Source organism: Chrysoperla carnea, chromosome X (assembly GCF_905475395.1).
Source record: "Chrysoperla carnea chromosome X, inChrCarn1.1, whole genome shotgun sequence".
Lineage (NCBI taxonomy): Eukaryota > Metazoa > Arthropoda > Insecta > Neuroptera > Chrysopidae > Chrysoperla > Chrysoperla carnea.
The window spans coordinates 34,622,886-34,649,679 of record NC_058342.1 but is presented as its reverse complement, the minus strand read 5'-3'; the positions used below and the strand labels follow the sequence as shown (position 1 = coordinate 34,649,679).

General features: G+C 29.9%; 1 protein-coding gene across 2 annotated transcripts in view; it reads right to left on the bottom strand.

Annotated features, from left to right (window-relative positions):
* Nucleotides 1-26,794, bottom strand: part of LOC123302581 (plexin A3) — a 381,571-nt gene that overhangs the window by 257,005 nt on the left and 97,772 nt on the right. The window lies entirely within an intron of this gene.

Genomic DNA, 26,794 nt, shown 5'->3' with positions numbered 1-26,794 from the left:
TCTTGATAATCGCTCTAATTTATTAATTAAAGCGGTTTTCTTAAAAATTACACTTCTGATCAATTTTTTAATGCGATTTTCGTTTTCTCCGGGTCAAAAAAAGCCTAGAAAATGATTTTTATCAAAATCGTAAACAAAAAATTTTCTTCGATTTTTTCGAATTTTTCAAAGGGGTACCCCTTAAAAAAATTGCAAAAATTTGAATCAAATTTTTTATTTCCAATTTAGATGAAAATCATTTTCTAGACTAATTTTGACCCAATATAAACGAAAATCACGTTAAAAAATTGATCAGAGCTTTAGTTTTCATGATAATCGCTCCAAATTGTTCAAAAATTTCAAAAAATTAACCTAATTTTAAACTTGTAGCTGTATCTTAAAAATTACATTTCCTATGGTAATTTTAAACTAAATTTTCCTTTTTCCTGAGTCAAAATAATCTAATAAATGATTAACGTGATACAATTTCCTATTTTTAAAATTTTGTGCGAAACTGAAATTGTCATTTTCAAATCATTTTCCATTGAACACTTTGTACATCGAAATTGATATGAAAATAACCGGTAGTGAAAATGTTGGTAATATTATTGCACAGTGTATAACAATGTATTACTTGACTAGATGATGCCTAGCAATACTATACTAGCATCTAGTATTCTAGCATCATAATACTATCTATATAACATAACAGTACCAGAACCAGTTAGCACCCATACTGTGTACGAGAGTACAATAGTATGTGAAGTATCTGATACTGATGATGATGTGGATTCCCGTATATGCAAATTACTAACCGTCGTCTATCCTGTGAAAATCATTTCCCCTCATTCATTGTTCCAACAGGATTTATATAAATAATAATCTATCAATAAACCATCTAATTTTTTTTTTCAACTCTATGCTATGCTAGATAGTATACTGTGAGTAAATCACGTTTTTCCATTTTTCTACATTTTCTTTTACACACACACACACACAAAACGAAAACATGAAATATAAATATGAAAATAGAACACAAAAATATAAATCGTGAACAGCAGAGCTACATTGCTAAGGATATATTCCCCCCACCCCTGTTATAAGAAGCTCATTGCAATTAGTTTTTATTTAGTTTCACCTTGTCTGTCTGTAATCAAATTACCGGTTTCTGATTGAGCTGAAATTTTGCATGCACATTAATTTTTTGAATGACAATGCATGGTAAGGTTGTGGCGTCTTGATTTTCCAACCGCTTCCACAATATTTTATATATATACATTTTTGTTAGTCTTAAAAATTTTAATTAAAAATATTTTTTAAAACACAAGCTTTTATTGTACTCTAAAAATAGAAAATAATTTTACTTATATCCGACTATTTGTAAAAGCTTGAGGCGTTCCGATTCATTTTTGATACTTAAAATTAAGCGCCTCAAGCTTTTACGAATAGTCGAGTATGAGTGACTCATAGATAAAATTATTTTATACTTTTTAGTACAATAAAAGTTTGTCCCTTCGAAAGTATTTTTTTATCAAAATCCTCTTAAAAGCTTTGGCATTAAAAAGGAGGAAGGAAGCACTTTCTGGTCTCTAATTCAACATACATACAGATTTCCAACCTTGATCAAATTTAAAAGACTATGGAAATTAGGAAAGCCTCCAAAACCGCAAAAACTCAGAATATTTCTACATTAAAAGGAGAGGGGGGCTGAAAAGCTCTCCAATAGGAACTTCTTTGAGATAAACTCAACTCAAACTCAGGTTTTCAACTACGTAAAAAGTCTTTAAATAATAGGTTTTTCCCTGGAAATCCTCTCGAAAACTGTTGAAATCTACCGCCACTTAAATGATATCAATCTGCTATGAAATACAATCCTTCCACTCATTTTCGGTGACCTTCGATATAGTACATAAGTCTATATTTTCGTAGGAAATTTCTAACTAGAAATATTGTATGAAAACTAACATACTTGTGTTTATTTTAATACGACGTGTACACGAGATCGTCTCTCTTTTCGCGTTCGTTGGAAAAACAGTTTTCCAACATTTTATGGTATTAAAAACTTAGCAGGGAACTTAAATTAATTAAATTTTCATTTTATTTAGTTTTTTTTATTACCCGACTTTTTGACCTTTTGTGAAAATTATAGTTAAGCTTTCTAAATTAAATTAATATTGAAACCACGCCTGACAGCTTCCGTGTACTTTGATTTGCAACCCCAGAACCAATCGGGTCTCTACGCCTTAACCAACTAAGCTACATATCGCTTATAAGGACTATCGGTTATAACGATGAAATTTATATTCGCTATAAACAATTTTGACTGTAATTTTCCATACAATGTCAATATAAAATGAAATTGTTCATTGTAGTTCGATTAATGTCACACTAGCGTTACAATCTTAAACGAGAACGTTTTAAACGCAGCATGATTTTGAGGTTAAGTGTATTCAAATGTCAGTTTAAATAACATTTTAATAGTGTACTTACAACTAATCAGCATTTAGTCGCGTACATTGAACACAGCAGAGCAGAGCGTTGAACAACATGAACACAGGTCGTTCAGTTGTTCGATTTGGTCACTCAATTCGATTTATGATGATAAACACAACATACTCTGAGCAAATTAGAAATTGGTTCGAATTTCTGACTGTGGGAAAATTAAGGATGTATGAGCGTGACAACAATGTTTAATTTAAAGACTCAAAACTTTTTTAAAGGCAGACTTTTACTCAAAGATTATGTGGTTGACCTATGTTGCTCATTTACGCACGCTATAAAAATTTCAGCTTGATATCTCTTTTCGTTTTTGAGTTATGCTGATGGCAGACGGACAGGCGACAGACAGACAACCGGAAATGGATTAATTAGGTGACTTTATAAACACCTATACCAAAATTTTGTTCATAGCATCAATATTTTATAGCGTTACAAACTTGGGACTAAACTTAGTATATCTTGATATATTTCATATACATGGTATAAAAAGTCATTGAAAATCGATATAAAATACATTGGGGTGTACCCCTCCGTCCATATAAGGGGTGTAGAGTAGGGTAGATTTAGGGTTGAAATTATTTTTATCTTATTTTCAACTTTGATGATGAATTTTGTTATAACTTCATGAATGTAGACGAAAAATAAGAATAAAATTGTTCGATATCTGCCTTGGTTTTCGAAACATCGAAATCTGAATAATAAAACAAAATATTCAATTTGCGATATTTTGAAAATTACGCCGAAAAATTTTATTCTTTTCGTTTTAAATCAGTCAAATTATATAATTTATAATCAAAATTGAAAATATATATTTTTTGATTCTCCTTGGGAACGTCCTAAAGTAGCCATGAATGTCTGATTTGCTTGGACTAAACATTGTGTGCATTCTAGAATTGCTTCGATAAGCACATATTATGGGTATGGGTTATGTGTTCAGAAACACACAAAATCATCTTTCAATATTATTCACCACGAGCTCGAGCGTTTGAACTGAATGTGGTCGGTTATTGATTTATGTTTTGTTAAATATACTATTAATGTTATTTGTGATGACCTAAACATTTCGAAGGTACTAACCCAGAGACAGAGTATTATTCTAGCAGATATCGAAACAGGAATGTTATGATTCTAAATCTTTGTATATTATAAATGCGAAAGTAAGCATGTTTGTTTGTTACGCTTTCACGCTAAAACTAGCGAATGGTTTTTAATGAAACTGTGCAGCAATATAGTTCATACTTCAGAATAACACATGAGATATAATTAATAAAGATATATTAATAAAAAAATATAAAAAAATTTAAAAATTAATTTAATTTGACATTACCATAGATTACAGATTTCTGTAAAAATAGTCAATATAAAATATTTCACGGCCATCTTCTCTGATATACTCAATGAATAATTACGACTATTATACATTTAAAAAAATACAAAACCATACATATATTTTACCTGTGTAAAACAATCCTTACCATTATTTCGAGTGTTATGGAAAGGGGATAAGCGCGAGCAATCTTTATCAATCTTTACTTTTAAACCCAGCGAAGCGGATGGGTATCACTCTAGTTGTATAATAATTTATTTATGAGACTGTAATACATAATTTATAATACGAAATTTAATCCGTGAGAAGCTTATCATTTTATTTTTATAACCTGTATATATGTAATATTTATCAAGGTATACTAAGTTTAGTCTCAAGTTTATAACGCTTCAAAATATTGATGCTATCAACAAAATTTTGGTATTGGTGTTTGTTCCAAAGAGGTTTAATATAACATAGAGGCTTAAAAGCTTAGGAAACGCAATAAGTTAATTATTGACTTTTAAAAAAGGGACCTTCTTCTTTCAACTTTGTCTTGTAGCCTATCATAGCGCTAATAATAATATTTTGAATTATTGTATAAACACGTGCATGTGTATTTCTTAGAGGTACCATAAGACAGTCGAAGGCTATACGCGTACTTTTCTTTAGGTCTCTATAACGATCAACCGTTGGATTGCACCAGGTACCTCTTAGACCAATTCTGTCACAATATTCGTGTTCAGCGGTCTTAAAAACCCTCCAGTAACTGTTTTGGACTGATTATATGACGAATTTCTCGAAAACTCCAGGAGGCAATGGGAATACCGTTGCACCAGGTATATCTGAGACCAATTCTGGTACGATATTCGTGTTCAGTGACCCCCAAATATCCCCGTGTAACGAGTTTAGACTGATTATATGACGAATTTCTCGAAAACTCCAGGAGGCAACGAGAATACCGTTGCACCAGGTATCTCTGAGACCAATTCTGGCACGATATTAGAGTTCAGTGACCCCCAAATATCGCCGTGTAACGAGTTTGGACTGATTATATGACGAATTTCTCGAAAACTCCAGGAGGTGACAAGGATACCGTTGCACCAGGTACATCTGAGACTAATTCTGTTACTATATTCGTGTTTAATGACCCCACCAACATTTGTGTAACGAGTTTGGACCGATTATATAACAAATTTCCCGAAAACTTCACTAGACGACGTGGAAGCGTTTACCTTGAGCACGAGGTACTTCTGAGACCAATTCTGTCACAATAACCGTGTTCAGCGACCTCAAAAACGCCTGCGTAACAAGTTTGAAATAATTTTCGTAACAAGTTTGAAATTATTTTGCAAATATGCAAATTGCATATTTTTAATTTCTTATAAATCAAATCACAAAATTTCCTGACGTTCTAACGAATCGAATGCCGAAAATCTCATTCAAATTCGACTTAATGCTCAAATTTTTCGAACTTAATTCCTTCTTTTCTTCGTCTAAATACCGTCTAAAATCTCCTCTAAATACCGTGCTCGAATCGTCTTACATAATTTTAAGTAGACAAAAATACTTCGAAAGTTGAATAACTCTGACAATAGTTGTCAAATATTTTGATGAATTATTATCGATAGATATTTGATCAATTAGAATATACAGAATAATTGAACGTAGGTATTCATTAGTGTTGTTATATAAATGAGTAAGAGACGAGGCCGGGGAGGGGGCGGTAGGAGGCTACATAGAATTTGATTGTTCCTAGTTTGTGCTTTTTGTATATAATTGGTAATTTATATTATGTAAATACTTCACTTAGTTGATAATTGAACAAGTTTATAAACCGAAAATGTTGAAATTTAAAGCCCTTTTAAGCAGGATATATGCTTTGGCTCTATTATAATTATCTACATTATTATTTAAGTATTTATGTTCAGTTATTGATGGAATAATAATAATATTACAGTAAAACTGTATTCAACCATTCATAATCTTAGGACTTAATTAAGGAGATGTGCAAGGATTGAATAATGCTATGGATTTCAATAAAACTTCAAAAATCACAAAAAACTCCTAGGTCACCGGGCTTTTTATTACTTTTTTTATCGTTCAAAGTTGGCTGAAAAATGATGAATCATAAAGGTTATCTTTTTAAATTGAATATTTCTATAAAAAAAATCTAGAGAGTGTGATAAAAAACTATCTAAAATATTTAGACAATCTTGTAGTTTATAATAATACCATCAAAATATAAGGTCGTCGATCATATCAAAACAAAATTTTAATTTAATTATGAGTTCATTGAAGATCCATAATTTGATGAACAGAGACGACTATAGTTGAGAGTATTGATGATTGAAGAGCGATATCTATATTATCAAACGTATAAGCATCACTTGCACACAATATTTTATATATTTTTGTAGTTTGCGGTAGTATTGTTAAGCCAAAAATAACTCATTACTTGACTTACAAAGCATGTATTTGGTTTATATGTATACACCGTGCAATAAACCAAAACTTAATGTACAATTCTGTAAGTTAACAATCACCTTAATAACTACTTTGATTGTATGATATCATTAACGTCCTTCTAATCGTTTGTATTTCTAACGCAAATTTTAATAACAAGAGAAAAATCACGATATCTTCAGTAGATTTTGCATGATTGATAAAACAAACTAAAATAAGACTCAAGATTAGATAATTATGGTTTTGAGTATATTGAAACGAGGTTTTACTGTTTTGATAGTTTAATTGAATAGATTTCATTAATTAGAGATACCTTAACAAAAGGTAATGCAATTTAGGTTTTGGAAATCCTATCTGGTTAATTATTTAGTAACTATCAAATACATTGGAATTACTTAATCCAAATTATTATGTTGTAATTAATCAGGTAATTATATCTGATTCTAGTGATTATATAGTAAAAGTTCTAGTAATCGAGACATTCAATTGTTCGACACGTTCGATTTGATCGCAAACCTAACAAATTATGGTTGTATAAGCACGGTAGTGGGGACACTAATTTCAAAAATATATTTTTTCAATTTTGATGATAAATTATATATTATAACTTCACGATATAAGACGAAAAGTAAGAATAAAATTTTTCGATATCTGGCGTAATTTTCAAAATATCGAAAATTGAAAATTTTGTTTAATTATTCAGCTTTGAATATTTCGAAAACCAAGGCACATATCGAAAAATTTCATTATTTATTTGTCGCCTATATTCATGAAGTTAAAACAAAATTCATCATCAAAGTTGAAAATAAGATAAAAATAATTTCAACCCTAAATCTACCCTTCTCTTATATCCCTTATATGGATGGAGACACTGGGTTTTTTTTCTTTTCTATGCCATTGCTTATATGTTTACTTTCTATTAAAAAGTTTTCCAAGCGAAAATTATCTAAAACTTTCAAAATATGTCGTTTTTTGAGATTCCTCCATAAAAGATGTATTTTATTTCGATTTTCAATGACTATTCTTAAAAATTTGCACGGATACCTAAGCTGAAATTTTAACCACATATCCTTTGAGTAAAAGTATACCTATAAAGAAATTTTGAGCTTTTCAATCAAGCATTTGTTGTCAAGCTCATACATCCTTAAATGTTGGAAAAGTTTTTATGAAAAAGTAATTTTTACAATCCCCGAATTTAATGAACGCTAGCAAGAAGGGTGTACAAGTTACGTTTTAACTTGAATGTATTAACATATTTATAAAAATGCCGCAGGTTATTCGTCTTAAAAGACAACATGATAAACGTACTTCGATGAAATTTATTTAGTTTTATTAATCGAGTTTTAAATCCATTGAATAAATTTTCATGAAAATGATCTTGAAAATAAATGATTGAAAAAAGAAAATCTCAACTTTTTAAATAAAATTGTACAACAATAAAAAAAAAACTAAATAAATGGAAATGAAAAGAAAAGAAAGTTAATTGAATATTTTTTTCATTAATTAAAATTTTCATCAATAAATAATTAAGTTAATCATTATTATTTATTTCAATTATGCAATAGAAGGCATTTTTCCATGATATAAAAACGCGAGAAAATATACACACATAAAAAAAAAAATTGTGAAAATCATGTATTTTCCAAAGTAACTGTTATTTTACGAACACTGTTGAATAAAGCTCTAAGCTTCATTTAAAATTTTGAAAATCATATCGATGCAGTGATAAACATAAAAAAAACTAAATAAAACATAAAAAGACAACTTTATCCATGGCCCTTTTTTTACTTGATAAGGAACAAGTGAAATTTACAAAATTTAAAATACACCTGACAAATTTTCGGGTGCGAAACCCTAAACTCGCATTTGAAACCTCCATTAAATTATTTTTTCCTTAAAGCCAATTGTCCAAGCTGAGTCGATTTTGAAGAACATCGCCAAGTTTTTGGCTTTTCGAACGCGAAGCCCTTGCCTAAGCCCTTGAAGCGTAATTAGCTCTCCATTAAATTTTCTTTCAAACGAAACCAAAAAAAATCGAAATAGGTTCATCTGTTTCGGCGCTACGATGTCACAGACAGACACACATTCACACATAGCGGCTAAACTTAAAACACCACCTTTTTTTAGGCCGGGGGTTAAAAATCAAAATCACCTGTGCGATAGCCAGTGTAATTAGTAATGCCTTCGTATGAACCCAATTTTTGCCCTCATTAATGAACAGTGATGTTTACGAAAAAATGTTTCAAACAAAAGTTGTTTATTTTCTTATAAGGAATGACAATTTTCACATTTTAACGTTCTGTAATGGTTTACCTTGACGAATGGCTGTTCCTTTACGAAGTCGACCTCACATTTTACGTCCTAAGCAAGCTATAACAATTTCCGCTTAAAATCTCATTTCCTTTTTGAGTTATCGTTATGACAGACAGACAACCAGAAACGGTCTCATTAGGTGATTTTAAGAACGCCTAATCATTGTGTGCGTAGTCATGGTAGGGACAATAAAATCGATACCAGCGCTTCCAGTGAATTTTGGCCTAAACTTAATGCATTAAAAATTGTGAAAATAAGAAATCAAATTGCACAAATATTATTTTTTAAATGTAGATTATCATAATTATTTATTTAAATTTGTGAGACAATAATATTAAATTTTCAATGTAAGTCTTAAAGGCAATCCATACAATTATATATGCATCCATACAATTCTATAATTCAAGTAGTGTATCGTTACCATGGAAACGAAACTCACGCACGGAGCGAATATCAAAATTTTGTTCGTAGCATCAGTATTTTTAATCGTTACAAACTTTGGACTAAACTTAGTATACCTTGATATATTTCACATATACATGGTATAACAAGATTATGAGTAATACTTGAATAAACATGGCTCCTAAAATGTTTGGTAGAGTGGTCTGGCATGTAGACTGGTTTCTATGGTAGTGATAAAAACGCCGCGACGCGCGTAGACTCACATATACTCCTCTGCTATCACGATTATGTTATTAAATACACTTCTGTTGCTAGTGTGTCTGTCTCTGTTTATACATACACTTGGATGAGAATGGACGAATCATTGGAAAACTTTACCAATTTAATGCTGACTTGCTAATTTAACCAATTTTCAAAATGATGAAAAACATTAGTTTAAGTACTTTTTAGGTAGTCGTTTTCATTTACGCTAATATAACGTTAAATATGTTTAATTAAATTTTACGAAAATTGCTATTCTTAAATATATATACAGTTATTATTATTTATACTAACATTTTCTTGTTCGTTTTCACATTTAGGAAAACACACAAAAAAATGTTAGAGGAAAACACAAGGGAAAACAATTATTGTGCTTTCAACCGCATTGTTCACGTTTTTTGTTGTTAGAAAAGGGGAAAGCAGCCACTGTTTTCTATTTCTTTTCGACTTTTTTCTTAACAAAGTTAAAATTGTATAAGTTTTACTAACTTACTGTTCATGTAGATTTTTTGCTCTTCTTTACCGTACACTCTGTAAGATTATTGAGATCTTGCCTTAATTTCTTATATAAATGGTTTTAAAGAAAATTTTAACCTGTAGAAGTTTTACAGGAAGGTGATACCGTTGTACCAGGTATCTCTGAGACCAATTCTGTCACGAAATTTATGTTCAACGATCCCAAAACCCCTTTGTAACGAGGACTGATTATATGATGAATTTCTCGAAAACTACAGGAGGCGATGAAGATACCGATGCACCAGGTACCTCTGAGACCAATTCTGCCACAATATTTTCGTAGTCATCGACCCCAAATTTGACGGGGATACCATTGCAACAGGTACCTCAGTCACGATATTCTTGCTCAGCGACTCCAAAAACCCTCGTGTAACAAGTTTCGACCGATTATATAACAAATTTCCCGAAAACTCCACTAGACAGAAAGGAACCATTTACCCTGAGCACTAAGTACCTCAGAAAAATTCAATTTTTTTAAATTCCGAATGCCAAAAATGAACCACTTTCAATATTAAAACATGAGTACAACTGTCTGTTAATTTTTGCAATATTTTCCCTACCACCTTGTACAAAGAGTATAAAAGTAAAACAAAAACTCTCTTTCGTAGAAAAATGAGTAAAAAAACATGAAAATTTTTTTTAATATATAAAAAAAAAGTATTCTTTTTGTTATTTAATTGAAAATTGGAAAAACATTGATGAAAATTGTAAACTGATAGGTAAATAAAAAAAATTATGTAACACATCAATCTAAAATATTATCCACGGTGAAAATTATTAACAAAAAATATAAAGGTATTATTTTAAAATTGTTCGATAGGGTTTTTTATTTTGGGTGTTGGTACAAAATATATACAGTCAAAAAGCTTATACCGACATCGTACAGTGGAGTATTTATACGCACCGTGCGTGAGTTTTATTGGAGGCGTTTCAATTGTAACGATACACTACTTTAATTATAGAATTGTATGGACGCATAATTGTATCAATTCAAATCATTCAAACAAAAGTTGTTTATTTTTTGATAAGGAACATTTTTTACATTTAAACTTTTGTTCTATCTCTAACAGTTTACAAGATGGGTTCTACGGACCCATAGGTCAAGACCCAATTGACGATCTTTTTTCGTTTTTGAGTTATCGTGCCCACAAACGGACTAATTAGGTGATTTCATGAACACCTATACCAAAATTTTGTTCGAAGCATCAATATTTTTAAGCGTTACAAACTTGGGACTAAACTTAGTATACCTTGATACACACCTTCGTCTTCAATATAAAATAAAATCTTTACTTAATTGTACTAACAATCGCAGTAAACGTAAATTGAATGACACGGTAAATCGAGAGCGACAACAATAATAAGAGTAGGTAGATTGTGGCTTAACAAACAGGCGAGGAGTGAGGTTAAAGGTCATTCAAGTGACCTGTTTGTGATGGAGTGGTTATATAACTACACCAAAAAACAACTTTTAATGCAAAACTTTTAAAAGAATTGAATTTTCTGACTTGTCCACAAATTTGGTATAAATTCTTCACTGTGCAACGTGTCGTTAGAAAATATTTCAACTGTATATATTAATTTAAAATATATATTGAATTTTCCAATGTGATTTTCAATATAAAAAAAAATTTTTTTTTACCAAAAATCGTCTAATTTAATTTATAACAACAATAAACATTGGGAAAAAATTATTAAAAAAAAAAATACAAACACTTTTGGAAAAACATTTTAATAATAATACTTTTTTTTTGGAAATATTTTTGTATATTGAAAAACAATTTAATAATTTTATTTTACTAAATTATTAAATTGTTTAAAAAACATTTGAACTTTAACACATCATAACCTCATTATTCAGACACAAATATTAGCGACACCACAGGTCAAATGATCGTTTGAATTTGTTTTGAAATGAGAGTGAATTTATTATACCATGTATATATGAAATATACGAAGTTTAGTCCCAAGTTTGTAACGCTTAAAAATATTGATACCATGAACAAAATTTTGGTATAGTTGTTCATAAAATCACCTAATTAGTCCGGGTGTCGGTTGTCTATCTGTCGCCTGTCTGTCTGTCATCGCGATTACTCAAAAACGAGAAGAAATACCAAGCTGAAATTTTTATAGCATGCTGAGGACGTAAACAGTGAGGTCAAGTTCGTAAATGAGCAACGTAGGTCAATTTGATCTTGGGTGCGTAGGACCCATCTTGTAAACCGTTAGAGATAGAACAAAAGTTTAAATGTAAAAAATGTTCCTTATCAAAAATTAAACAACTTTTGTTTGAAACATTTTTTCGTAAACATCACTGTTTACCCGTGAGGGCGCCAATTAGGCGGAAATTTTATAATATGTACTATACTTGATTATCAGTTATGTATGCGTCACATGTTTGTATGTGTAATGTGATAAAGAAATCAACACTGACTATGAATGGTATTTCAACAATTAACTAAGTCAATTGTTTGTTTTCACTTGTTTTAATTTCTTATAAATCAAATTAGGTACCAAAATTTCCTGATGCCCTAACGAATCGAATGCCAAAAATCACATTCAAATCCAACTTACTGCTTCAAATTTTTCGAACTTGAATCATTTTTAGTGTTTCGTTTCTTCGTTGTAATTTTCTTCGACTAATTTTCAGGTTTGATGAATTTTCATTAAACCAATAATTTTCCGAGCAAAACCGGTCTTCTTAACGTAAAATCCACCCATATAAAAGGTAAAAATATAACACTTGAGATTGTTTCATCAGATAATTTTTTATGCAAAGACACATGAGAAATAACGTCGTGTAATGTTTACGCATAACTTAATATCAGCGTTGCGTTTGAAAAGTTGATACTCTCTGTGTTCTTTGAAAAGTACTCTTCAACTAAAAATAATTATGCATATAATTACATAACCTTGAAAAAATGTATCATTAAAAAAAAGTATGTAAAAAACGGGAGAAACGAGGGGGGTTGGTTTTATCTACCCTTCACACATTCTTTGCAACAGATTATAGTGGTAAAAACAGTGACATATACAATTTATTAACATGACTTATACATAGAGGTTACATGATGTTTATAGTAATTAGTTTTAATTACAAATTTTTGTCAGATGAACATGAAAACTTGAACAGAGGGATCTCTAGGTTCAATGTTTACAGACAAAAGTTGTAGCTAGAGCTCATACCGACAACGAAAGGTCTTTTTTTTTGTCACCAAATTTTTTTCGAATAGGAGGTTTGACTCTAAAAATCATATGTATGCCGGGAAAGATAGTGATTTTTATATTGTCTCCCCTCGATTTGGTTATTTTTCCCTCACCTCGGGAAGCAGAGTAGCCCAAAATTTGTGATTAGCGCACAAAATAGTTCCATAGAAAAGAATTTATCGAGCTTTGTTCGATAAGTTTAACTCTGGTGAGAAGCTCGATTTTAACTCTCATGAGACTGGCCTCCATACATGTTCACTGTATATGACAACAGATGTGTTACTGTACATAATACTTACACATCGTATGTATACATATACAAATTATATATTCACAGCTGTGGAATTTTTTGTTTTCAATTATCTTTGTAACAAGAGGGCAAGTATCGTTTTTTGGTCGAAAAAAAGGATACTTTTCGCCCTGATGAGAAAACAGCGGTTTTCCAAACCATAAGGTAACGATTGTATTCAATCTCAATTTAACCCTCAATTGAGATTATAGTACTCCATCAAATTATCCAAAGCTTTTCTGACTAATCGGAAAATATATGGGTATTGTGTCAAAGGGGAATACTAGGAGGCACAAAATTTCGATAGAAAATTTTCTGTAAGTGGTTTGAACGAAGGTCTATCGCATGGGATTGAATTTGAGCCTCAAACTTAACGCTTATAGGAATATTAACAAAGATGCAGGTCGCTAGAACGAAAAAATTTGCTTAAACACTCGGATCCGATATTCAAATGTCATTGGTGGCCCAATTTGAATTTTGATCAGTCTGATTTAATGAAAGTAATTTTCTGATTTTCATTTTACGAAAAATAAAACCTATTTATCTAGAAAATCATTAAGAGGGGATAAAGAATGCCGTTTATCCAATTTCGTTAAATAATTGAGAAACGTTAAAATTAAACCTTTATGATTATTTTTAATAATACATATAATAAAAGTTAGAAAATCATTGGGATTTTCATATAGAAAATTCTAATTAAGGATTTTTCCTTTATAGACGAAACAAAAAGTTCTGAAAGTAAATAAAAGCCTTAGGTAAAAAAGTTTGTGATGACATTTTATTTTTGACAAGTTTCTTTCACATGTTCCAAATAAAAACGAATTCATCATAGACGTACGTAGAAACAAACAGACAGACAGACAAACAATCAGACAGACAGACGAGGTAACGATATATGTTGTGTTGTTAGCTTGTATGTCTTAACGATATACTTACACCTTGTGTTTATTCCTTGTTAAATGATAACACGATTTGGGATTGCTGTTGGGTGTTTTGACTTTGTGTTCGTTAAGTTTTTCGAGCACGTATTATTTTTATAATTATCACGTAAAACTACATAAGTAATTGGACAAAGTGTGATATTTTTACTAACGATATAAAGAAAATTATTATTATTAATTATTGAGAAGAAACATACGTAATATACGAGTTTTTACGAGTTTGTCAACATTTTTATAAATTTTGGTAATTACTATATATTTTTATCGTCATGTATAGAATGATTTGAAGTAATAGATACAACGGTTTTATGATAATCTCGTAGTACCTACTCGTTTTGATTGGCCTGTGAATGCACAATTCTATTTTTCCCCATAGTCATATCTTCCGAATTAAGCCTCAGATCGAAATTTTGTAAAGAGCTTTTTCATTTGTCTCGATAAGCTTAATTTACTGATATAATTTTTTGCTACCAATAATAGATCATCATGTATATATATTATACAATGTGTTCGAATCTAATTTGCGTCCTCATGAATAAACAGTGATGTTTTCGGAAAAATATTTCAAGTAAAAGTTGTTTATTTATGTATAAGCAACATTCTTTACATATAAACTTTTGTTCCATCTCAAAATGAATCCTACGAACCCAATACCTAAATGACCTATGTTGCTCATTTACGAACGCAACCTCGCTTTGTACGCCCTGAGCACGCTATAAAAAGTCCAGCTTGATATCTTTTTCCGTTTTTGAATTAACGTGTTGACAGACAGACGGGCAGATACAACAATCGGAAATGATGAATCATGGTATAATAAGTCGTTTTAATTTTTTACATGATGATTAATATCAATATATTGACTCAATAATATTGACCGTGTGACATAAACTTGAGTTTTTAACATTTCAATATACTTTCTCACACGATCAATATATTGATCAATATTGATATTGACTCAATAATATTGACCTGACCATATGGGCAAAATGGACTTTCTCACACGATCAATATATTGATCAATATTGATATTGACTCAATAATATTGACCTGACCGTATACGTAAAATGGAAGTTTTATAGTTTTTTAAGAATTTTTCTCTATCAATATTTTTGTTTCAAAATATAATCAGTAAAATATAATACTGTTCAACACCTATATTTGGTCAATAATATAACCAACCATTTGCATTACTTACATTTCAATAAATTATTAATAATGTATCAGTAAAACCAATAATTTTGTTTTTTTAATACAGACGATGAAAACAGTTTTATTAAAAACTAAAACATTTATCAAAGCTCCGGGTGCAAAGCTGCAAGCATTTTAGTAGAAAATCCATACGCATTAAAATTTATTATTACATATTTATTCATAATATTAATATAGGTTATTTGTTATAAATATACTAGCTGTTATCCGAACGTCTCGCTGTACAATTTCAACTTTTCAAACGTCTAACTTTTTGTTCACAATTCAAGTTTAAATTTCTTGGGTAAAAAATGAGGCAAATTTATTATTTGTGTTACTTGTTCAAATATTGTAAGCGCCGCAATTCGGAGTCTGAATCTTAATTGACGAAGAAACAAGGCACAACAAAAGGGTAAAAGATCGAAAAATTTGAGCAGTAAGTCGGATTTGAACACGGTTTTCGACGTTCGAGATTCACAATTCGGTTAATAGTGATAATTCCAATACTTGTTACCCGAAAATGGGGTCGCTAAACACGAATATTGACAGAATTGGTCTCAGAGGTACCTGGTTCTACGGTATCTCCGTCGCCTCCTGGAGTTTTTGAGCAATTCGTCAAAAAATTTGTCCAAATAAAATTCGTTCTCAGCGATTCCAAACACCCCCTAGTAACGAGTTTGGACTGATTATATGACGAATTTCTCGAAAACTTCACGAATTGTACAAAATCGATATTCCTACAAATAACGAAACTATGGGGGGGGGGAGGGGTGTCTTCATCTTAAATGCACACACTGTATAAAAAATTACTTTTTCAAATTCGACCGACGAACAAAAAGCTAACAAACATACTCTTCAGTTTTATTTCAAAACAGCATATTATTTATTATAAATATAGGTAATTGTAAATATAACATCCCCCTAACCCCTTCCCCCTCCCTTTCGACTGCTTCCACGTATATTAATAATATTGCTCATTCAAATGAATTTATTTACAATTTTTAAAATATATATTACATAATATATTATGAACATAAAATTCGTGGAAGGTTTTTACACTTTTTATTTGTTATTTGATTGACAAAACGTTTTACTAGATGTAAATAAAATTTATATAAAAAAAAAAAAAGAAAAAGTCATTTAAAAATGAAAAACATCCTGAAGTCAATCATAATGGTCATTATGTAATGAAGACATTGTACCATTGTGTACCGGAAAATGACGCTCACTATAAAATATACTACCATCAACTGTTGTTACTGCATAATTAAATTCACTGAAGATTTGTTTTTATAATGCAGACACTAATCGGTCATGAGTAGTCAAAAATCGATGAGCATATCTTTTGAATTTAAAGTTTCAGTTACATGATATTTATCAATCGAATTACGGAAGTGGCTCCATGAGCTCGGTAGTGGGGGCAAAGATTTAAAAAAATATTTTCAAAATATCAAAAATTGAAAATTTTGTTTAAATTTAGTTTTCGATATTTCGAAAACCAAGGTAGATATCGAAAAATTGTATTAGTATTTTCCGTCTACATTCATGGAGTTATGAAATTCATCATCAAAATTGAAAAAAAGGTACGAATAATTTCAACCACAAGTCGAAACCTGAATTGGCGCTCGTACTCCCTTTTTGATTTTGAAAAATACTCGATATATAGGCTAACTTCGCTCCATAAAAACAAAAATTCAGTTTAAATTTTAATCCAAGGCTTAATTTTTAAGATATAGCCTTATATGATGCATTTTCATTATTCGGGATACAATTTTAAGGAATTTTTCCATTAATTAAAGCTGTTTTCTTAAAAATTACACTTCTGTTCAATTTTTTAACGCGATTTTCGTTTTTCTTTGGTCAAAATTAGTCTAGAAAATGATTTTTTTCTAAATTGGAAATAAAAAATTTGTTTCAAATTTTTGCAATTTTTTCAAGGGGTACCCCTTTGGAAAATTCGAAAAAATCGAAGGAAATTTTTTGTTTCCGATTTTGATGAAATTCATTTTTTAGACTATTTTCGACCCAGGGAAAATGAAAATCACGTTACAAAATTGATCAGAACTGTAATTTTTAAGAAAACAGCTTTAATTAATAAATTAGAGCGATTATCATGAAAACTAAAGCTCTGATCAATTTTTTAACGCTATTTTCGTTTTCCCTGGGTCAAAAATAGTCTTGAAAATGATTTTTATCAAAATCGTAAAAAAAAAAATTTCCTCCGATTTTTTCGAATTTTTCAAAGGGGTACCCCTACAAAAAATTTCAAAAATTCGAGAGCAATTTTTCTTCTCGATTTGGATGAAAATAATTTTCTAGCCCAATTTTGACCTAAGAAAAACGAAAATCACGTTAAAAAATTGATCAGAGCTTTAGTTTTCATGATAATCGTTCTCAACTGTTGAAAAATTTCAAAAAATTAACTTGTAGCTGTAACTTGCCTTGTCGCTCGTACTACTTTAAGTTAGGGTATATATTAACCTAATTAGTCCATTTTCAGTTGTCCGTCTGTGGACACGATAACTCGAAAACTAAAAGGGATATCAAGCTGAAATATGGACACTTACACTTATTATACCAAGATATTGAATACTCAGTGCCGAGTAGGATCTTATTTTTCAGTGAACTAAAGCATTTCATCTCCTTTGACTTCTGGTATGTTCAGTGTCAGTGTGTTGTGTTGTATTAGTTAGCAGTCTGTTTGTGTACACTAACTGCTAAATGAATGACTCACCAGAGTCACCAGTCACCATTCTCACTTCACTGTTGATGTTCTAAGTCTAAGAGACATTCACTTCAACAACTGTATAAAATAATCACACAATCATATCTTCATGTGAATGTGATCACTAGGTCTGCTTGATGATGTTTAACTACATACTTTAAAACCATCAACAATTCAATTCACTTTCTCAATATACATAAATTGTAATTCTTAACTATGTGGATCTAAACATTATAAAAACTTCTGGATGGACTTTTAGGTTTTTAGTAAACCTACAGTATTGTAAAAATGTTTTGGTTTATTGCACGGTACATCATGTTTTGTAGTCAAATAATGAGTTATTTTTAGATTTACAATAAAACGCAACTACAAAAATATATAATATATTAAGTGCAAGTGATGCTTATAAATTTGATAATATAGATATCTCTCTTCAATCATCAATTCTCTCTAGAGAGCGTGATAAAAAACTATCTAAAATATTTAGACAATCTTGTAGTTTATAAGAATACCATCAAAATATAAGGTTGTAGATGATATCAAAACAAAATTTTAATTTAATTATGAGTTCATCGAAGATCCATCATTTGATGAACAAAGACGACTATAGTTAGAGTATTGATGATTGAAGAGAGTTATCTATATTATCAAATTTATAAGCATTACTTGATAACAATATTTTTTATATTTTTGTAGTTGCGTGGTATTGTAAAACCAAAAATAACTCATTACTTGACTACAAAACATGTATTTGGTTTTCATCCATGGGCAAACGGGGTTTAAAGAAGCCACTCAGGTTTCTGTAACTAACATACGAGTAAGACAGTGATATCCTAACCAATGTCAACCAATAATACGATTAAGACAGAGAGACAACATTTTTTTTCTACTTAGCTCATTACTCTTAGAGAAACTGAGATAGGTAGAAGAGTCGTATATCCGTCTCGCTTCCTCTTCTATAAGTAATGCGGACTTGCATAGACACACAATAAACTTGATGACACGCAATAAACTTATAACAATGGTGACTTTGATTTATAATAACTCACCCATGCCTGGTTTATATGAATGTACCGTGCAATAAATCAAAACCTTATTGTCCGATCAACCTTAACGGCAATATATTAATTTCCTTAGGAGATCTCAATCAGTAATGAATTTGTTTACACCATAAATAATGAATTACTTGTATTTGTAACAATAAATGATTACTCTACGATTCAATACTGATCTCAATACTGATGCATGATGGCTGATGTTGATGTTAATTATTGACAGAGTTTTAGTGTAGGATATGTGTCACATAATATGAACGACAAATCATTCAATTTATCTAATCAATTATTTAATTTGAATTAAAAGGCTATTCGCTATCACCGCTCAACCTAACAAACATCAGACTATCAACTTGTGTGTTGTCATTCTTATTATTATCTTATCTAATTCGTCTGATACTCTGATGTATCACTTCCTAGGCTGTGATTTTATTTTATTTTTTTTTTACTTACAAATTTATCGATTCATCGAAAAGTTGTACTTACCTAAAACAAAAAAAAATACATATTAGAAAAAGATTTTTTAATTTATTTAGAAACAAGTGAAAATAAACAATTGACTGAGTTAATTGTTCAAAACTATTTTAATAAATAAATAAAAAATACTTGATATTAAGCTAACTTTGACCCACAAAAACAAAAATTCAGTTAAAATTTTAATCAGAGCCTTAGTTTTTACGATATAGCTATATGATGCATTTTCATTTTTCGGGATACAATTTTAAGGAATTTTTCCATTAATTAAAGCTGTTTTCTTTAAAATTACACTTCTAATCAATTTTTTAACGCGATTTTCGTTTTTCTTGGGTCAAAATTAGTCTAGAAAATGATTTTCATCTAAATTGGAAATAAAAAATTTGTTTCAAATTTTTGCAATTTTTTTAAGGGGTACCCCTTTGAAAAAATCGAAAAAATCGAAGGAAATTTTTTGTTTACGATTTTGATAAAAATCATTTTCTAGACTATTTTCGACTCAGGGAAAACGAAAATCGCGTTAAAAAATTGATCAGAAGTGTAATTTTTAAGAAAACAGCTTTTATTAATAAATTAGAGCGATTATCAAGAAAACTAAAGCTCTAATCAATTTTTTAACGTGATTTTCGTTTTCCCTGGGTCAAAAATAGTCTAGAAAATGATTTTTATCGAAATCGTAAATAAAAAAATTTCTTCGATTTTTTCGAATTTTTCAAAGGGGTACCCCTTAAAAAAATTGCAAAAATTCGAGACGAATTTTTTGCTCTCGATTTTGATGAAAATCATTTTCTAGACTAATTTTGGCCCTGGGAAAACGAAAATCACGTTAAAAAATTGATTAGAAGTGTAATTTTTAAAGGAAACAGCTTTAATGGATGGAAAATTTCCTTAAAACTGTATCCCGAATCATGAACATGAATCATTTAGGCTGTATCTTAAAAACCAAGGCTCTGATTAAAATTTTAACTGAATTGGTGTGTTTATGGGTCAAATTTAGCCTAAATATCGAGTATTTTTTAAAATCAAAAAGGTAGTAGATAAACGCTTTAAATTGTTGCAAAATTGCAAAAAATTAAATTTTTCGATATCTGAAGTAATTTTTAAAATATCGAAAATTGAAAATTTAATTATTTAGTTTTCAATATTTCGAAAAAAAACGCAGTTATCTACATTCATGGAAGTTATAACAAAATTCATCATCAAAGTTGAAAAAATGATAATAAAAAATGGCGGGTTTAATCTACGTTTTTGTGACGCATGCCTTATCACAGAGGCCACTCACATCATTCTTTGTTAATCTTTATTTATTTAATTACAAACATATTTACAAATTCATTTTTGATGTGCGTGGAATCGGTTACTTCGTTCTTATCCAAGCGACGACACTGTTATCAATTCTGCACTCCCATTAAATTGTTCACACTGCCTGGATTCGAACCCGCAACCTAAGTCTAAATAGTCCAACGTTCTTAAACTAGCGCCTTAGACCACTCGGTCATTTAGGCTCTCTTGAAAGTATGGTTGAAAATATGGTACAAATAATTTCAACCCTAAATCTAAAATTGACTTGGCGCTTGTACTACCTTGAATCAATATTAAGATAAAACAGAGCTAGCTATACGTTAGTATTTGTTTGAATGACTTTCTGTTGTATTTTGTATTTTGTATATATTGTCTCGTACTGGTTAGCCTCGTCAAACAACTTATATCCACAATTATTTATGACGAGTTTTGTTAAATATTTATTTGACAATTATTTTAGTATACAACAAACTTTTAGATACAACCATGTACAATGTATACATACATACAAGTTGTACAACATGTACAGACATTGTATGTACAGACTACCCACATGATGAGATGGGGTGTTGTAGGTTGTAGACGAGCAACTCAACCGAACTGTTTAACTGTACTACAGTAAATAGTTCTACAGCTATAGTAACCAAGGGTTGGTTTTTTTTTTAATATTTATTTACAAAAAGTAAATAGTTCATCAAATTTACATAACTTTTAATAATGATTTTCTATTCCTAATGTTATAAAACAAGTGGACAGTAATCCCTTTCCTGTGTGCTCATCTCCAGTCGTTCAGTCACACTCACATTACTAGTATCGATTTTCCGACAGAGAATTTTTGATTTTAGAAAATAACAAGTGAAAACAAACAATTGACTGAGTTAATTGTTGAAATACCATGCATAGTTAGTGTTGATTTCTTTATTACATAACACATACAAACATGTGACACATACATAACTGATAATCAAGTATAGTACATAAACTTTTGTTCTATCTCTAACGGTTTACAAGATGGGTCCTACAGACCCAAGACCCAATTGACCTATGTTGCTCATTTACGAACTTGACCTCACTTTTTATGTCCTGATTACGCTGTAAAAATTTCAGCTCGATATCTTTTTTCGTTTTTGAGTTATCGTGTCCACAGACGGACGGACGGACGGACAACCGAAAATGGACTAATTAGGTGATTTTATGAACACCTATGACACCTTTTTCCTAGCATCATTATTTTTAAGCGTTACAAACTTGGGACTATACAAACATGTTTGTATGTGTAATGTGATAAAGAAATCAACACTGACTATGCATGGTATTTCAACAATTAACTTAGTCAATTGTTTGTTTTCACTTGTTTTTGTAGAAAATCAGCCACTTTCGAAATGTTTGTCGAAATGTAGTGCGATTACTTTGGATAAAAAGATTCTAGAGAAATAATAATATATAAGTAATAGAAAGTATAGATAGTAATTTACTTTCTTTGTATTACATATAGGCAATTTTATCACAGATATGATATACATATTATATACTGAACAAAATGATATCCTAATGACCAACAAATCGATACTCACCAATTCAGTGCGGTTCATTTTTAGACTGTGGGTCTAAGTCAGCACGATAAGCTTAACAATGACGGGTAAAGATCTCGCGGATTCATAGAAATACAGGATCCCTCTAACTGAAGAAAAGAGTGATAGTTGTTTTAAATACTTGAAACAAGACCATTAAAATATTTCCAGATATCAGAGAATGTTAAAATTCATTAACAAATTTTTGAAATTGTATATTTTGTTGCGCTCACATTCACCTGGCAATTTTTAATGATGCGAAGACAACAAAAAATTATTTCCATTGAAATGAAAAATATTATTTTTGTTGTTCAATTTAGTAATTTGATGGATTTTTTATTTATTTTTAGTTTGTTTTTGATTTTTTTTTTTTGTGTATAAAATAATTGAATAACATCCTCTTTTGTATAACAACGAGTTAATTGTTTTAACTCTGAAACGGGTTTTAAAAATTACACCATGTTTGATTTTTTTTTTTTTGGTGAATGAGTGAATCTGCTTCAATCTGTAAATCTGTTTGATCGAACATTTTTATCGAAATAATTATACCCTGTATATATGAAATACATACCAAGGTATGATAATTTTAGTCCCAAGTTTATACGCGCTTGATACGAACAAAATTTTGATATAGGTGTTTATTAAATCAACTAATTAGTACATTTCCGGTCGTCCGTCTGCCCGTTTGCCTGAGGACACGATCACTCGAAAACGAAAAGAGATATCAAGCTGAAATTTTTACACTATGAGGTAATTTTGGCCCAAAAAGTATCAAATCTGGTTCATTTCATACTTGGATAAATGGACTTGGAGATATTGGCTAAAATTCGAGTTTGATTTCCCGAAAAGTACACATTTAGTCTTCAAATGGTTTGCATTTTTAAATTTTTTGATCTTTATTACCCCAAAATACACATGAACGAAGATTTCGGTTTTGATATAGTCGTGAAAATCTGGATACATCTCGAGAAAAGTCGAAAAATCATTCGCAATTTTAACATATTTAATCCAAAAACCATAAAAATTTATTACAAGGTATATGAATGATATAAGCAAAAATTGGATGATTATTTTTGAATTGTATAGTACATAATATTAATTAAAAATTGAAAAACATAAAATTGACTACGTTATGTCTAAAAAATTTATTGAATTTTCCATAAAAACAAATAAAATACAATCATGAAAAACAACTTAATTTTTCTCCACATGAAAACCTTTAGCTGACTATTGTTTTTAATAGCCAAGACAACAGGCATATTTTTGCGTGAGTATTGTCAATAATACAACAAGTCTGGTGCTTCTCATTCCACTCAACACAAAACCATTTAGCATGTGGCAATAAACCTCTAATAGTTACGAAAGGAGTTGACATTCATTTTTATGTTAAAATCTATAACACTAAAATATTTAGACAATCTTGCAGTTTAAAATAATACCATCAAAATATAAGGTTCAAGTTGAAATAACAACAAAATTTTAATTTAATTATGAGTTCATCGAAGATCCATTATTTGATGGACAGATACGACTATATAACTATAGTCATCGAGTATTGATGATTGAAGAGAGATATCTATATTATCAAATTTATAAGCATTACTAGCATACAATATATTATATATTTCTGTAGTTGCGTGGTATTAAAAAAAGCTTAAAATAACTCATTACTTGATTACAAAGCATGTATTTTTTTTATATGTACCGTGCAATAAACCAAAACTTCCTTACAATACTGTAGGGAAATCCAACGTGAAAAGATTATCATAACGCAATTGTTGACGGATTAAACAAAACCCAGTTAAGAGGTCAGACACTAACTTAAATCCAATGTTAAATATCTGGAAACCGCGAAATTTTCCTACCAGACGGTTAAGCATTTTTACATAAAATGTATGTCAGCTCATTACGTGTATAATTCCATATACATATATTGCACATGAAAATGATATATAGGTTTTCATAATTCGAAACATAGTTTTTCAAGTAAAAACTTATATTTTTATATAATTTTCTTTTAATATTAGTATTATTGAATTTTGAAATTTAAGAAAACGCTTTGAAAAGCTATTAATCATTTTTTTTTTTGAAAACTGCTGTTTAATTTTAACCGTTGAAAAGAAAAATCAAGGAAATATTTTCCCCTATGATATATTTTCTCATTATCGATAGTTTGACAGAAAATTTATTCCATTTAACTTATGAAAAACCAAAGTCAAAAGCTTCTAATTTTGTAGTTTTCAAATTAGGCATTTGATTTACACCTCTTCATGCTTCAATTTAGGTCTATTTAAGGATTTACTAGGACATAGGACTAGCAGTTAACCAACTACTTCGTTGAGTAATTTCAACTTTAAAAACAAAGATTCCCGCGTTATAGTCTTCACTTCCTCGACTCTCACCTTTTTTGGTGCGGAATCCTAATTTTTTGAAAAAAAAATACAGCCTATCTTACTCTCCGGTTAAGTAGTTTTTGAGTTTATTCATTATAATAACTTTTTTACGCAAATTGCTGACACCTTGGATGTCAGAAAGCATGTTAGTTTTTACAGATGTTCTCCTGATAGGCGGGCGTATTATCTCAATGGAATTCATTTTCTTTTTTTTTTCTAATAAAATCTTTTCTTTTTGTTCTAGGTAAGTCCATTTTTCGTAAATCAAGAATTTCGTTAATCGAAGTCTCGAAAAAAAGGATTATACTCAAAGAGTTCACCGAGTGCCAACACACTCATAAGGCAAGTTACCTTAAGTTTATAAGGCAAATATGTTAGTTTTTATTACTATTAAACCTATTAAATTTTAACCCCCGAATGAAAAAAGGGGTGTTTGATCGCTATGTGTGTGTTTATGTGTGTGTGTGTCTGTCTGTGGCATCGTAGCGCCTAAACGGATGAACCGATTTTCATTTTATTGGTATCTTTTGAAAGGTAATTTAATGAAAAGTGTTCTTTGCTATGTTTCAAGTGCGAGCTTAGAGTTTCGTTCTCGAAAAAACTAAAAAATTGGCGATGATCTTCAAAATCGATTCAGTTTTGAAAAAGCATGACGTATAATTTTAACATTATGGAAATGAATGGTCAAATAAACCTGGCTCAATTCATTTTGAAAAGTGAAATGGTCAAATAATTAGGTAATTCAAAACAATGATTCATAAGAACAAGGTCAACTCAAATATTTCAATCAAAATATTTCCAAAAATTTGTCCTAAAAAAAGGGTAGCTTTCTAGGTATCCTTTTCATATCATCTGATGTCCTTGACCATCACTTTTATATTGATTTAAGAAGGAGTGTTTTAAGTTTAAAGTGTTCATCTGTGCGTCTGTGTGTTTCTCGTCCCTTAAACGGTCGAACCGCCTTGATTGGGAACATTTTATAAGTTTCCAAAAATCGTTTTACAAGGAATAAATCGCATTTGTCGGATGTTTTTTTAAATTTTATAAATTTCACTTGTTATATTGCAAAATATAATTTTCTATAAAAATGAACGAACTTTTTGAATAAACATATTTCATAAAAAAAATTCACCGGTGGCGCTTGAAACGTTAACTAAAAATTCTATTTGATAATAACGACCTTTATTTTCATTTTATTTTTATAAATAATTCTAACAATTCGTAGAATTTAATACATTAAATCCTGTTGTATGCGTTTGGGAGCTTAAAGCTTGCCATTTAAACTATTAAAACTGTTGAATAAACAACAGAATAGTACATCGTTATTATATGTGTGAACTCTCATAGCTCAGACCTGCATTAGTCCAAGCAAATATGACATTTCGTTACTTGAATCGTGAAACGAGCCATTTCTTAACGTTGTCAGATTTTTGGTACCCGAAAATAATACACTACCTTACTTAAGGATGTATGAGCATGGTAGTGGGGGCACAAATTTAAAAATAGATATTTTCAATTTTGATGATAAATTTATATTATAACTTGACGATATAAGACGAAAAGTAAGAATAAAATTTTTCGATATCTGGCTTAATTTTCAAAATATCGAAAATTGAAAATTTTGTTTAATTATTTAGCTTTCGATATTTCGAAAACCAAGACACATATCGAAAAATTTTATTCTTATTTTTCGTCTACATTCATGAAGTTATAACAAAATTCATCATCAAAATTGAAAATAAGATAAAAATAATTTCAACCCTTAATCTACCCTGCTCTTACATCCCTTATGTGGACGGTGACACTTAGTTTTTTTCTTTTCTAATTCATTGCTAATATGTTTACTTTCTATTAAAAAGTTTTTTTTAAATTTGTTTTCATTCATTCCAAATGAAAATTATCAAAAA